Source organism: Mustela erminea, chromosome 3, assembly GCF_009829155.1.
Source record: "Mustela erminea isolate mMusErm1 chromosome 3, mMusErm1.Pri, whole genome shotgun sequence".
In the NCBI taxonomy this organism is placed as follows: Eukaryota; Metazoa; Chordata; class Mammalia; order Carnivora; family Mustelidae; genus Mustela; species Mustela erminea.
The window spans coordinates 7,538,010-7,554,783 of NC_045616.1; the positions used below are offsets into that span (position 1 = coordinate 7,538,010).

The window sequence follows — 16,774 nt, forward strand, 5'->3', positions numbered from 1 at the left end:
TTTTCATCATAATTAGCATCATCATCCTCACCATGATCATCATTTATCCTGGCAAACTCTCTCATACTGTGCAGCTGCCCATTCCTGTCCACATGTTCCCACACCACTATCTCCTTCTGTGACCTTCAGATCACTAATTCAATTAGTAAGAATGGTATCCCTAGGGAGAGAGAAAGAGAGAGAGGTAAACCAAAAAACAGACTCTTAACTGCAGAGAACAAACTGATGGTGACCAGAGGGGTAGGGGCTGGGAGATGGGTTAAGCGAATGATGGGCATCAAGGAGTGCACTTGTGATAAACACCAGGTCTTATATGGATGTGAGGATGTGGATGAAGCTAGAGGGTATTATGTTAAGTCCCTCAGAGAAAGACAAATACCGCATGATCTCACTCATATGTGGAATTTAAGAAACAAAACAGATGAGCAGAGGGAAAAGAGGAGAAAGAGACAAATCAAGAACTAGACTCTTCACTCTAGATAACACACTGATGGTCACTAGAGGGGCGGGGTGGGAGATGGGAAAAACCGGTGATGGGGATGAAGGAGGGCACTTTTGATCACTGGGTGTTGTACGGAAGTGATGAATCACTAAATTCTACACTTGAAACTATTATTATACTGTAAACTGAAATTCAAAAACTTTTTTTAAAGAGTATTTAGGAAAAAATAATTCTATCCTTTTTTATTTTTTCCCCCTCAATATAGATGTATTGTCTGCTTGGGAGCTTGTTCCAGTAAGACTCTTTAAGGCAGTGACCTTCAAACTTCTGTGTCAGTGGTTTGCTGTAAGGAAAACATTTGACACACAAACACAACTGACTTACCCTACCTTATGGAATCATCTCTGAAATGTTCTCTACCCTTTCATGTTAACCCAACTAACTTTTTTTTTTTTTTTAAGATTTTATTTATTCACCTGATAGAGATCACAAGCAGACGGAGAGGCAGGCAGAGAGAGAGGCAGGCAGAGAGAAAGAGGGGGGAAAGCAGGCTCCCTGCTGAGCAGAGAGCCCGATGCGGGACTCGATCCCAGGACCCTGAGATCATGACCTGAGCTGAAGGCAGCGGCCCAATCCACTGAGCCACCCAGGCTCCCCAACCCAACTAACTTTTAAATGCTAGTTGCCTTGAATTCTCATTAAGTTGACTTAATTTAGATTGACAAGTGGCATAAGACTTGAAATTTTAAATAACCACTGTTGTTGGAGAAGCAGCTACACATTACTTGCTCAGGGAAGGGGGTAGCAGGCAACAGTAGCCTGCAAAAGTAACAGCACCATCTCCAGGAGGGTCTAGAACGTTTGTACTAAAAGGGTTTATGGACCGGACCTATACACCGTCAGCATCCCAGTCTCGCCCTCACACACACATACACACTTCTTTAACCCCGCTGTCTCTTCCCTGATGGCTGATTTGGGAGTGACATTAGAGGCCCCTGGAGTCCGAGCCACAATTCATGCCTGTCCCCACTGAACAGAGAGGAAGTAGCTTCTCCCATTCCCCCAGCACACTATCTCCCGCGGTTAACACTGTCTCCTGGAAGGACAAGGGTTCTGTCCAGTCCCCACAAGCAGAGACACTGCTTTAGGACTCCTGAAAGAGAGTAGACCCGCTGCACCCACCCTTCAGTGTCTGTGCGCCACCCTGCGCACCCGCCCTGATCTGGAGCACCTAGTCTTCCCAGACCCAAAGTACCTGAGCGCTTCCCTCAGTGCGCTCTCCTGCCCAATGCACCACTGTCTTTACCGAGAACCTTGCGCATGGCCCCCTGCATGTCTTTGCTTCTCAGCGTGTAGATGAAAGGATTCAGAGTGGGGGTTGCTAGACAGTAGAAGAGTGTGAGGAACTTTCCCTGTTCCTGGCTGGCCACATTCCCAGGCTGCATGTACATGTAGATTATGCTGCTGTAAAAGAGGGACACCACTGCCATGTGCGAAGAGCAGGTGTTGAAAGCCTTGTGCCTCCCTGCTGCAGACCGGATGCCTGCAACCGCAGCTGCAATGTAGCCGTAGGACACTAGGATCATGGTGAGAGGCACCAGCATGATGGGGATGGCCGGGAAGAAAGCTAAGCCTTCAATGCGGCTGGTGTCCACACAGGAAATGCAGATGCTGGCTGGCATCTCACACATGAAGTGGTTGATGCGGCGCTGGCCACAGCGCCCCAGGGACATGGTCAGTGGGGACATGAGCATGATGTTGGTGATCCCACTGAGCCAGGCAAAGGTTGCCAGTTGCAGGCACAACTGTGGGTGCATGATGGCCATATAGTGGAGTGACTTGCAAACAGCCACAAAGCGGTCATAGGCCATGACGGAAAGGAGAATGCACTCAGTGCCCCCCCACAGACAGGAAAGCAAAGAGTTGGACAACACAAGCTACGTAAGTGATGGTCTTATGTGGCCCCCAGAGGTTGACCAGCATCTGAGTTATGCTGCTAGTCGTGTAGCAGAGGTCCAGGAGGGACAGATTGCAAAGGAAGAAGTACATAGGCAATTGCAGTCGAGGGTCCACCAGGGAGAGAAAGATGATGGTCGAGTTCCACACCACAGCCAGAAGGTAAAAACTGTGTTAAGGAAAAACAGAATGGTCTCCAACTTTGGGTGATCAGAGAACCCCAGCAGAATGAAGTCTCCTCCAGAGCTCGTGTTACTTCTTTCCATCACTCTTGGCTTGATAAACCTGTTTGCAGAGGTTAACATCTGTGCTATCACTCATGCAGAAAATGACCTCGTTTGGTCCCAACAGTGGATGCATTTCACTGAGCCCCCTCACACCTGAACTGGGTCACCTGCCTGCCCATTCCTGGAACTGTAGGCTGAGGTACTAAAAACATATTTGTCTGTAAAGCAATGAAAGCCATGACTTTGGCCTCAATATTTTATAATCTGGTTAAATGAGATAAGCGGATAGATCTTTTTTTAAAAATAAGCTTTCAATGATATAATTAGCAATAAGATAATTTAGGGGGAAAAAAGCAAATACTTTTGTTAGAATCCACTAACTTTAAGCGTATTTCTCTACTAACTGACAAATTACCTTCTAAAATTTGTGGAACAATGGCTTCAATTAGTATGATCAACTCTCATGTTTCATGATTATAAACTCAAATGGAGGAATAAAAAAAAAATGTATGGGTGATTCACTCTGTGCTGGACTCTGAACTGTTAGCTGTGTATATAGACAGGAATGAGAGACAAGGTCTATCATAAAATACTTGAATTACCTATATGCTGTCAGGAAAATAACAGCCTTGGGCCCTTGAAATAAAACAGCCTGGCATTTACTTGACTCTGAGCTGTCAATGATTTGGTCCAGTCTCCTGACACAGTGATGAAGGTAGAGTTAGTTACCCAAGAAACCAAAAGCAGATTTGATTGTGCAGAGTTGAGGGGATTTCCTTCCCTCCCACGAGCATTCACAGAATGAGCAGAAATGAGGGACATTCTTTTTCACATTCCAGCTCAACCTAAAACTATGCTCAATGGGTCAGTTAAAGGAAATAGTAAGAAGCATTGCGCAGGGTTATTTTTGCAGCAGCTTTGGGAGATCTGCCCCGGGGCGGGGGGTGGGGAGTGTTACCTGCATTGCTTCAGTGAAAACGAACTAAATATTTACATTATTGAATAGACACCAATCAAATATTTTGCTTATGAACACTTCCAACATTCAGAAATGAACAGAAAAAGGCGTATGTCCTCCATATCAACAATTAAATGCTAGCTGTACAGACACAGTTTCCTGCCATCAGCTTGTTTGGGACTGACAAGAATCCAGCTGCTGGAGAAGTTAGAATACGGCATAAATGGAGAGTCTGTAAATGTATGCCTACCCATGGGGCATGTCCTCTTGTGGTCCAAACAGAAAGGTACAGAGCCTAAAGTCAGGAAGAAGTTATTGTCTGATGTGAAACCATACACAAAGGACCATGAAAGTTGAAAAAACAACTTGGAAATTGTTGACAAACCAGCTCAAGGGATGGCTTGGAGAAGGAGTATATTATGAATGCAGCATCTCTGTGGATATCCCAGTGAAAATGCATACTAAGAACTAGAGTAGGTCAGCATGAATTGCAAGTTTGGAAAATATAATATGGACATGAGGAACATTTCATTTTTCTTCTTCTCCTTTTTTTTTTTTTAAGTAGAAGAATCCTTAAATTAATTTTTTTTAAAGTTAAATTTAAAAACCATGTTGTAGGGGCACCTGGGTGGTTCAGTGGGTTAAAGCCTCTGCCTTCAGCTCAGGTCATGATCCCAGGGTCCTGGGATCGAGCCCCGCATCAGGCTCTCTGCTCAAAAGGGAGCCTGCTTCCTCCTCTCTCTCTCTCTGCCTGCCTCTCCGCCTACTTGTGATCTCTGTCTGTCAAATAAATAAATAAAATCTTTAAAAAAAATGTGGTAATGAGACATAACATTTGATTTGTAATCACCACATATCAAAGGGACAACACTTTTATTTTTCTTTCTTATTTTCAGCTGAAGAGTGATACCCCAAAGGCAGGAACTTGTTATCTGTTTAGTTACTTTAAAACAACTCATCATAAGAGCAATTCATGTTTGTTACAGAGAAAAAGACCATTGAAGAAATAAATAATTGCATAATCCCATCTACTCATAGACAATAGCTATAGATAAATTTATATATATATACTTGTTTTCTCTACTTTCTTCTTCCAGGTTTTTAGAACTTATGTGTATATGAATCATATATACTTATATATGTCAGCTTTATTGAGGTAGGGTTGTCATATAAAATTATAAGATATTTAAGGTGTACACCATGGTAATTAGATACATATTCAGTCTGTGAAAGGAACCCTCTATCTAACTTGCATGTTCATCATGTGTGCATGTGTGTATGTGTGTGTAAGAGCATTTCACTCTCTTAGCATGAGGAACCACTCAGTACTTGCCCTGTGTGCTCACTCATGATTTTGTTCCAGGTCTGGACTCTGGTATCTTAAAGATACTAAACCAAAATCCATGACTCCAGCAGGGTCACACGAATTATCTGAATGGAATTTAGGAAAGCGAAAGTGGAGACGTAATTATCCCCTTGTGCATTTTCAAAAATATGCCAGAAAGAAGTGGTCCCACCTCACCGGTGTGGGAGATCTTCCTGTAGGGTGCAGGCACTCCTGTTGTGGAGGCTGTGGGCTTCCCATACTCCCCGGACTATCTAACAGTCCTCACACTGTCCACCCTTCTCTGCTGTCCTTGCTTCCCACCTGCTGGCCTGAATGCCATACCCTCAATGACAATAGCACAGCCCTCCTGGGAGCCCACCAAATACCTGTAGGTTTGCTCAGGAACAGTAAGCTTCCTGGTCTCAATCGCCATTGGGTCACCTGAACATTAGGTCCATGAACACAAAAAGGTTTTGGACCTACGGTGATCTCATCAGGTACAAACATCCTTATAATTTACCATTGCTTTTCATACCGATCTTTTTTTTTTTTAATTTTATTCATTTATTTGAGAGAGAGTATGAGCAGGGGGAGGGGCAGAGGAAGAAGCAGACTCCCCACTGAGCAGGGAGCCTGACATGGGGCTTGATCCCAGGATCCTGAGATCATGACCTGAACCAAAGGCAGACACTAAACCAACTGAACTGACCAAGGTGACCCACCAATCAGTATTTAAATGTATTTATAGACTCACCACAGACTAAGAAAGCCTCTGCCATGAACTTCACACAGGGGTACGTTTCCATCTGTGAAATTACTCTGGCAAAGGTCTAGAGAGGTTTTGCCCACTTCACATGCCCTCATCATTAGCTCTTCCCATCTAGGGATGGTGATGTTGCAGATGAAGTGGAACAATTACACAGGGAGGGAAGATCTTTGTGACCTCAGGAGAAGTCAGATGTCTGGAAGGAAATAAGCCACACATTTCCCGATGGCAGCATTTTTCCTGAGGAGCCCCAGAACTGTCAGACTTATGTTCTAATGGACTGGCCTTTGGAAATGGGGCTGAGAAGTCCATAGGTCCTGAGCCCAGTCACCACACCTTAGAGGTCACACTTTAAAGAAGGTTACTTGATTGAATTCCAGCTCTCTGTGTCCACATCCTCTACCACAGCTCTTGGGATTTTTCTGAATACTGTATTAGCTTGCATGTGTTGTTCTGCACACTCTCAAGCTTCCTGAAATTTATGTTCAAACACAGACTACTAAATAAATGTGCATAGAAATCTAGAAAGCTTATCAAACGTCTGAAAAATACATTTGCCTAACCATCCACCTCGCTGATTACCTATTACAGAAATGCAGGTTTGTGAGACTGCGGCAGGGTTTAAAGCCCTTTGCCCTGCGATATGAGATGTAGATCTGAGATGTAGATCCACACACTCCATGGATTCCAGTATGACCAGAAGAACTGGTTTCCTCTTAGGAGGAAGTGTTAATGACTACATCATGGGGTTTTCAGAGCATTCCTTAAAACACTTGTATTTAAAGACACTCAAATGTTTCTTTTTTTAAATGAAAATCATAATATTTGTTATGAAAGAATAACAAAATAATTCCCAAAAACTCATATGCTTAAACTTACAAATGCATCAGTGTTCTAGGACAGTGTTTTGGGAGCCCATGATCTCAAATGAAATACACTGGCCAGCAGGTCTTTTTGGGTAATATTTTTCCCTCAATGTAGCACCATCATTGTTTATGCTGACTTGCACCAAGTTCTTAGAAGAAATGATGAGTAGGTCTGGGATGAGATGTTGTCCCTAGATTGATGATGCCTCTTCCCAGAGTCATCCCCTTATGTCCATGGGGTCAGATGGTAGAAGAGGGGAGCTTCTTCCAAGAAGGAAAGCAGTGACCAAGGGTGGGGCTTGCCCTAGTCCTCACCCAGAGTCTGAAGAGGAGGGTCATCTGAGTTCATGGGCTACAGAGAACCAACTGTGGATCTCCTACTTGTCCTGCTGTTGTGGCAGATCAACAACATCCTGCTTCTGCCTGGGTTGTCTACATTTGAACAATGCTTGTGTTCCAGTTTTAGAAGGGTAAATCTGGACGTATAACGAATGGTCAGTACAGACAGCAGAAGACAAATGACGCTGGTCCACAGATAAGAAACAAAACAAGGCAAACAGAAACACCTAAACCTGCACAATAAGTCATTCTCTAGCCAGAGATAGACAACAGGAAAAGAAGCCCTGACAAAGGATCTAGAGTTCTTGTAGGAAAAACAAAGTGCAAAATTGCTGAAGACATGATTTTAGAATACTTACTACAGTGTACAAAGCACAGTTCTTCGAATATGGTTGTATCAATAAAATTAATGGATTCCATTTATTGCTAGTAGCATAAGCCCATATACAGATTATTTTTAGCACCATCTGGTGAAACCTAAGAGGTTGTAAGATGTTTACATCGTATTACGATGGTTTGGGAAAGCACGGATGGGTAATTTGGGAAGCAGAAAAGGTAACTGTAAGGTTTTCCGACGAAATAAATACACCAGGCGAAGTGGGTGTAAGGCAAGGTTTATTAAAGGTTCTCTCCGGTGAAGTTTCAGGGCCCAAGTGAAGGGGAGCCAAGAAAGTTGCACCGGGAGGAGGTGGGCACCCTCGGCGAGGTTCCGCAACTCTGAAAAGCAAAGTGGGGGAAGTCGCGCCCAAGGCAGGGAGGAGGGGGCTTTTAAGGGGTCTTGGGGAAAGCTCAGGGGTCTTTTGGCAAGTTCCCCTTATTTGGATATCCCGCCTGCTCATGGGGATCCCATTGGTCCACAGGAGCCCAGGGCGGGGGTCTCAGATTCCTGCTTGGGCCTTTGTTCTCCTGTCCGAGCTCAGGTCTTGTGGCGGGAACTTTCGCCATCTTTGGTAGCCCTTCCTGCCAGCCCAACAGTAACAAGGTTTTCTGGAAAAAAAAAAAAAAAAGTGGACTGGAAAACCCCTGTTAAGTTAAAATAGCAGATCTCTAGGGAACAATGAGGAATGTGGTCAAACTGGTGCACCACTGAATTATTTGACCAAATCAATATTGGCATTGGATTTAATGTAACTTTCCATATATAAGTTGGAAAGCAAGAGAGAAGGGAAAGTACTCTCTCTGAAATACTGACCCAGGGGAGGAAGTAAGCATTCAGCTTAATTATAAGTTTAGTTACGGGGGGATGAAACTGCCACCCCAGAAAAAGTCATCCCTCTCCTTGCTTCCCAGAGAGAGGAGACAACACTGGTCCCCCACCGCTATCCCAGCATTCCTCTCACACACTAAACTGCAGGGACTTTTAAAGCTTTTCAAGTGGTTAGAAAATTAGCATAAGCCCCTGTAGATTTCTTAGAATGAGCTTAAGTTGTTTATGCTATTAGGTTGCCTGAGTTCTGAGGGCTTCCATCCTCTAGAGATATAAGATCCTAAAGGGAAACAACTCTCAAGAGATTTCTCTGGAGGCTGTAGAAGAAGGCAAATCATATAAACAATAATTTTACATCAGAACAATCACTAAGATGACTCAAATTTAGAGAGGAGAAAAGTAGTCCTCCTAAATATTAATTGGTAAATTGCAAAAGACAGATTGAGTTCTTGTGTGCCTGGAGTCACAAAATAATTTGATTAAAATTTCTACTATATTTGAAAATGTTGCATTGAATTTAAAAGGGAAATATTAAAAACATAAGCTTTTATATGAGCAAGTTGTGATTCTGACCTTGTTTGATACTTCAGTTGCAAAAGTTCAGAAGGCAGAGTTGCTGTCTTGTATATTCACATACATAATTCCTGAGCATTAGCATAAATTACAAAGAAGACTGCCATCATTAGCAGACTAGGTTTGAGAAACTTGGTCCATACTGCTGAAAAAATAGAGAGAACGTAATCATTACCTTACTAGAACAATGGTGAGAGGACATAATTCTTTAGATGGGTCTTGAGAATGTTATTGACATTGAAGAGGGTGTCATTAAATAGGAGAGGCAGGGATGTGCCTTTAAAAAAATACAAATTAGCAAGCAATGTAAACAAACCCAACTTTCTGCTTTCAGTGAGAAAACAATGCAGTTTGTGTGTGGTTTTTTTTTTTTTTCTTTTTTATGTGCTGGCAATAGTCTAAGCAATTTAAAGACTCTTTACTCAACTCAGTTCTCATCCAATGATAGAACAGGGAAAGGCCAGGAAAGATTCCTGCAGGTTTTGATTCATTTCCAGACTGTACCACCCCGCAACCTGTGTGACTATGGACAAACTAAGTTTCCTCCCGTCCTTCAATTTCTGCTCCCACCTTCTTTTGGGGTTTACAGTTGCATCACATCTCAGAATCAGGCCTCTCTTACAGCTCTCCTCATTCACAATTTCTTTTGCAGACAATAAAATCATTTATTTAGATCAAAGCTCTTATTTTGTTTTTGCTTAATGACAATGAATTCATGAAGTTTTTAAGTTAAATACTCAAAAGAAATATTTCTTTTTTTGTTTGTTTGGTTTATGTTTTGTTTGTTTAATTTTATTTTAGTTACATTCAATTAATTAACATATAGTGTATTATTAGTTCCAAGAGTAGAATTGAGTGATTCATCAGTAACATAGAACACCCAGTGCTCATTCCATCACATGCCCTCCTTAATGCCCATCACCTAGTTATCCCATCCTCCCCCCCACTCCCCTCCAGTAACCCTCAGTTTGTTTCCTACAGTTAAGAGTCTCTTATGATTTGCCTCCTTCAATAATCTTTGATTTTACTTTTCCTTCCCTTCCTTTATGTTACTCTGTTTTGTTTCTTAAATTTCACATATAAGTGAAATCCATAATTTTCTCTTTTTTTGATTGACATATTTCCAAAGAAATATTCCTTTTTCATTTTTTTTAAGATCTTATTTTTTTTTATTTGACAGAGATCACAAGCAGGCAGAGAGGCAGGCAGAGAGAGAGGGGGAAGCAGCCTCCCCCTGAGCAGAGAGCCCGATTCAGGCCTCAATCCCAGGACCCTGAGATCACAACCTGAGATGAAGGCAGAGGTGTAAACCACTGAGCCACCCAGGCACCCCCCAAATAAATATTTCTATCACAGAATCTAGGATATGGCAAAAAGGATCTGTATGCTAAAAACTGAAAAAGCTGCTGAAACCATAAAAGAAAACAACTTTATGTTAAAGGATAAGAAGTCTCAAAACAGTAGAGATGATAATTCACTTCAATTTGATCCACTGATTTAATGCAATTCCAATAAAAATTTCAGCAACATTTTTGGTGACACAGGCAAGTTAATTCTGATTTATATGGAAAGGAAAAGGATAATCTAGATCGAATTTTAAAATTAAGATTAAAGTTGAAGAAATCACAGTACCTGTTCTTAAGATTTACTATGAAGCTGAAATAATCAATATAGTATTATTAAGTGATAAACGCATAGGTCAACAGAACAGAGCAGGAGCTGAGAAATGGACCGACAGAAATGTAGCTAGCTGACTTTTGACAAATAAACACAAGCAATTCTTCAAGCATTTTCAGCAAATTGTTGGAACTGGACATTCAAAAACAAAAAATTGTGGTCATCTGATTAAATTCCACATCTTCCATAAAAATAATTCAGATGGATTACAGATCCAAATGTAAAATGTAAAATCATAAAACTTTTAGTAGAAAACAATAGAGAAAAATCTTTTGGGGCTAGAGTTGGACAAAAAGTTCATGACACCATAAAGTCAAATATGTTAGAAAAAATGATACATTGGATTCAATCCAAATGGAAATTTGCTTTCAGAAAGACACTGTTGAGAAAATAAAAGGCAAAGCTAGAGGCGGTGATAAAATATTTACAAATTATATATCCATCAAGTGACTTCCTTCCATGATTGTTGAAGAACACTCAGAACTTGGGACACTTGAGTGGCTTAGTCACTTAAGTGTGACTCTTGATGTCAGCTCAGACCATGATCTCAGGGTTGTGAGGTGAGCCCCAGATTAGGCTCTGTATTGAGCATGAAGCCTGCCTAGGATTTTCTCTCCCTCCCTTTTCCTCTGCGCCTCCCCTCCCTACCCACACATGCACACACATTCACGCTCTTTCTAAAAAATTATAAATTTAAATAAGTTTTAAAATAAAAAAAACACTCAAAACTCTTCAGAAAGAAAAAGTAATTAACCCAATTCTGAAAAATGAGCAAAACACAAGACTGATTTAATGAAAAGGATATATGGGTGAACCTAAGTGTAGAAGTCACTTTTAGGCAAACAAGCTTAAGCAATGGAATACAGATGGGACCATTGGGTGACCTCACAATATTCATACACCCTAGCTGACCAACAGCTTACTTACAACAGAGCACAGATACCAAAAAAGGGAAGATTTCATACATCCCCAGTCCTCCTCGCCTTCCACCTTGGCTCCAACCCCCACCACTGCCTCATTGCAAACAACTTCTCTCTGCTGTCCTGTCCAACACTCCCTTGAAATGTATTCAGTAAACTTCTATCTCCTTTGTTTTTTCTCAGGTAAATTCTTTTATTGCATACACAAGCTTCCACTTGATCATCACCCCACATTTGGGGGCCCCTTTCTGATGAAGAGATGCCCCATTTAGGTACCCAATAAACACATGAAAGGATGTTCAACCTCAGTAGACATTAGGACAATTAAAGCCATGATGAAATGTCATTGCACACCTATTAGTCTAACTCAAACTGACACTACTAAGTGCTGATGAAGTTGACACCTGGAATTCTTATAGATTGATTTTGAAAATGCAAAATGCCATACCTTTCTGGAAAATGGTTTTGTACTTTTTAAAGCAAATATATCCTTACCCTATGACCCTGTAGTCCCATTCCTGAGTACTTAACCCAGGGAAATGAAATATTATGTTCCTTTGGAAACCTGTATTCAAAAGTTCATAGCAGCTCTATTTATAATTACCCAACACTGGAAACATCCCAAATATCCTTCAACAAGTGAGTGAATAAACAAACTGATGTCACCCCCACAATGCAATTCTACTCAATAAAATGTATAATGTATTACTGACAAACAATTTATTTAAATCTCAAAGACCTTCTGCTCATTGAAAAAAGTCAATCTTTTTTCTCTCTTTCTTTGTTTTCTTTTTTTTTTCATTTATTTAAATTCAGAGGTGCCTGAGTGGCTCCAGAGTCCCAAGATTGAGTCCAAAATCAGGCTCCCTGCTCAGCAGGGAGTCTGCTTCTCCTTCTAACCTTCCCAACACTCATTCTCTTTCTATCAAATAATTAAATAAAATCTTTAAAAGTATATTTAAATTCAATTAATTAACACAGAGTGTATTATTAGTTTCAGAGGTAGAATTCAGTGATTCAACAGTGCTCATTACATCAAATGCCCTGCTTAATGCCCATAACACAGTTACCTCATCTCCCCACCCAACTCCCCTCCAACAACCCTCAGTTTGTTCATCACAGTCAGATTACTGAAATATTTTCCTCCTTTTATTTTCTATGTCATCCTTTAAATTAAGCAAATGATCTGCCTAAAATGTACCCTATCAGTGTCACTATCTTTCCTAAGTATATTAATTTCCTTTCCATTGGAGGAAAAATAAAACACAAGTTTCCCAACTGAGTATTAGTTGAGAGTGTTTAAAGATCTGGCTCTTGTGCACACTTCCACATTTACCCACAACCATTACCCTTAGGGATCTTTTATCCAAATACCTCAACCTACTAGGTCAGGATATGTTCCATCCTCTCCTTGCCTTGACACATACATTTTGTTCTTTACTACAGCACCTTATTTCTACTCTTTTACTTTCAAAGTTACTCATCTTTCAAACATAGAACAGCCATCACATCCTGCAGAAAACCAAACTTCAACAATCAAGTGAAGTGCCCACCCAATTCATCTCATATCACATTATCAATGAGAGACTGCACTTTCCTTTTCTTTGTGTTTCGTATTTGTACCTCCATCATCCCAGCATCATGTGTGACATGTCATAGATCCTCAGTAAATACTTGCTGGCTGAATAATAAAAAGTGAGCAAAATCCCGAATCACTGAATAAATGATTATTTGTCATTATTAATACCCCTAATCATTTTCTCAAAACAAGAGTTTTGGTATATCAGATATAGTATCACAAATACTGGCAATGAATAGTAATTTCAAATTACAAAATGATAGATTATAATAAAGCTTATTTGTGCTTTATATACCATTCTTTATTCTTATTATAAATTAACATATTTTACAAAAGATTTATTATATATTTATCACTGTGCCAAATATCCTTTTGGGAGAAATAGTATAAAAATACATTGCTCCCACTTGCAAAGACACTATAATATATTTACATTTCTAAGTATTCTAAATAGTATCCAAGTTGATCTCTGCAGCTCTATATGTGGCTAAGAGTCTGCTCCATATGCAAATCCTCCTGGAATCTGATGTTTTTCTTCTTCTAAAGGTGACATAAGGTCAAATCCATAAGCCCTGTGCTCCATGACCACACTGTACACTTGGAATTTATTTTCCTCACCCTCCCGAAACAAATTCACATCAAGAGGGCAGAGAGATACACTTAGAGATGTAAAAGATTCATATTTACTTGTGAGAGGATCCCACAATTGCAGGAAAAATAGCAGCTTCAATGAAAATATGGTTCAAGCTAGTAAGCATTGATTAAATATCTTTGATTTGAGAAGAAAGACCTGGATGTTGTCAGTGTTGAAAAGTTTACTATAAACCTTTGAGGAATTTTCAAATTTGTCAAAGTTATAAGCTGCAGTGATGGCTTAGTTTTGGTAATGGAATCCCAAGTTTGATTGCATACCTACATTAGAAACACCAACAAAGATTTTGTTATTAAAAATTAAATACTAGAGATAAGTTTCTGGAGATTCTTACTGATAAGACTGAAGGACAAAATTGATATGGGTTTTGCATTATCTGGAAAATAGTTATGAAGGCAACAAACCTATATCAGGCCTAGTAAAATAGATTTCCAAAGAAGAAGGCAAAGACAGCACACTGGCCCACTCCCCTAGTCCACAAGCCCCCTCTCCTTCCCTTACACACTCTGGCCCCAACCCTCACTCCCAGAAGAGCACAGTGCAGCCTCAGCCAACATCATTGGGTCTTAGCCTCCAGACCATCATTGGGTGTCATCCAGTTTCCTCTGGCTTTGTTGCACAGGAGCTGGTGATAAGTGTCCTTAATGGAGTTATTTCAGAAGAGATAAATAAGATAAAGCTGTCTGGTTATTTTAGTATGAGACATGGAGGATTGTATCAATGGATGTCCTTTCCCTCACTAACCTACTTCTATCCTTTTCATGTCTCATGCTCTTGGACTTGAGTCATTGGGGTCTGACAGAGTCATTTGACAATGTCAGTACCAATCCAGGAAACAGGAATTCAATCCCAAATTAAGCCTCTTATAATAAACCCTCTTATACTCAGCTTTCTTATATAGAGAATATTAATAGTGTTTACCTATCAGTGTTATTATAAATATTAGCTCAGATAAAATAAGAAAAAGGCTAACCATAGTGTCATAGACAATGTTCAATAAATTCTACTTCTAATGAAACAAGATGGGATCAGGAGGGAGAAAAACCATAAGAGACTCAATCTCAGGAAACAAACCGAGGGTTGCTGGGGGGAGACATTGGGGAGGGTATGTGCTATGGTGAATGCTATGAATAGCATAAGACTGATGGTTCACAGACCTGTATTCCGGAAACAAATAATACATTATATGTTAATAGGAAAAAAATAAAGAGAACAGTTGTTCTTAAAAAAATAAAAATTCTACTTGCTACTATCTTGTAAACATTAAACTATGAAAGAATAAATAAAGAGAAGTGGTTAAAAAAATCATCATAGAGTGAGGTGCTTGGGTGGCCCAATTGGTTAAGTGTTCAACTGTCGACTTTAGCTCAGGTCATGATCTCAGGGTCATGAGATCAAGCCCCGTGTCAATCCTCCTTGGGATTCTCTCTCTCTCTCTCTCTCTCTCTCTCTGTCCCTCCTCAAACCCCCACCCCACCCAAACTTTCTCAATCAATCAATCAATAAAGAAAAATAAGTAAGAACTAAATATCATTATAGAAGGACAGCTGCCAAAGAAATACTTTCTTAACTTGACTGATAGGATTTGAATATCTAAAGAAAATACTAATGTGTCAAAAGGAATAAAGGAGAATTATTTGTGGCAAGAGTTGATCTTACTATTCAAGCTCTAAGTAGAGAAGGTTGTTTGAATCTTTTTGTTTTTACTAAAAGCAGTTCAGACAGAGAAAGGCAAATATCATATGATTTCTTTATATGTGGAATCTAAAAATCAAAATAAATGAGCAAACAAAACAGAAACAGACTCATGGTGGTTGCTAGAGGAGAAGTTGGTGGGGGATGTGTGAAATAGGTGAAGGGGATTAGGAGATACAAATCTCTGGTTATAAAATAAGCAAATCATGGGGATGAAAAGTAGGAAGTAAACTCATTACATGTGTGTGGATGCATTGCTAGTGATTCTCATGTAACAGAGACTCAACAAAGAGAATAAGGATTTAAAAAAAGGACTGGAATTTGGGAAAATAGATAAAATTTCTTCCATCTTTGGGGCATTTGGGAGGCTCACTGGGTTAAGCTTCTGCCTATAGCACAGGTCATGATCTCATGGTCTTTGAAGTGAGCCCCACATTGGACTCTCTGCTCAGCAGGGAACCTCCTTCCCCCTCTTCCTCTGCCAGCTTCTCTGACTACTCGTGATCTCTCTGTCAAATAAATAGATGAAATCTTTTAAAAATTTTTTTCTTCCATCCTTTATTTTCAAGATGATGTCACCTGGGTGATTTCTTGAGCTTAAAATGGAAGCTTAAGTGTTCTATTAAAGAAAAGAAAAAAAAATATATATATACACATATATATGTATATGTGTATATATATATATACACACATATATACACACACTCTCTCTAAAACAAGCAAGTAAATATATATGTACATATATATTTACTTGTATATATTTACTATATATATTTACTTGTTTGTTTACAAAACAAGTACTTGTTTGTTTACAAACAAGTAAATATATGTATATATATTTACTTGTTTGTTTTAGCGAGAGAGAGAGTATGAGTGTGGATGGGGCAGATAGGGACAGATAGAGAGAATCTCAAGCAGATTCCCCACTGAGTGTGGAGCCCAGTGCAGGGCTCATAACCCTGAGATCATGACCTAAGCCAAAATCACGAGTTAGAAGCTTAACCAACTGGCCTACCCAAACTCCCCTAAATGTTCTTCTTTAATTATAAAGAAAGGTCACATGTAGTTACTAAAAAGTTCAAAATTTAATTGTATGGAAACTAAAATCACAAGAGCTATTTGGTTCTCTACTCAGCAGGGAGTATTCCTCTCCCTCTACTCCCCTTCCTTCTCATGCTTTCTCTCTCCCTCAAATATACAAATAAAATATTTTTTTAAGAAAGAAACAAGCAAACAAACAGGACAAATGAGCAAAGGGAGAAAGAGAAAGAAAAAAGGGACAGAGAGGGTGTACAAGCCAAGAAATAGACTCTTAACTATGGAGAACAAACTGATGGTCACCAGAGGGGAGTTGAGAGGATGCTTCAAGTAGGGGATGGGGATTAAGGGGTGTACCTGTTGTGATGAGCACTGGATGTTGTATGGAATTGTTGAATCATTATATTGTACACAAGAAACAAACATTATACCATATGTTAACTAACTAGAACTAAAATAAAACCTTAAAGCCAAATAACAAAAAAACAAAAACAGGAAACTCCTCACTTAAGAAGAAACAACCTACTGCTAGACGGAATCCTATGATTTGAC

The 16,774-nt window shown here is 39.9% G+C and overlaps 1 pseudogene; it reads right to left on the minus strand.

The window, feature by feature from the left end:
• Window positions 1–1,710: 1,710 nt before the first annotated feature.
• Window positions 1,711–2,664, minus strand: LOC116585783 (annotated as a pseudogene).
• Window positions 2,665–16,774: the final 14,110 nt, after the last annotated feature.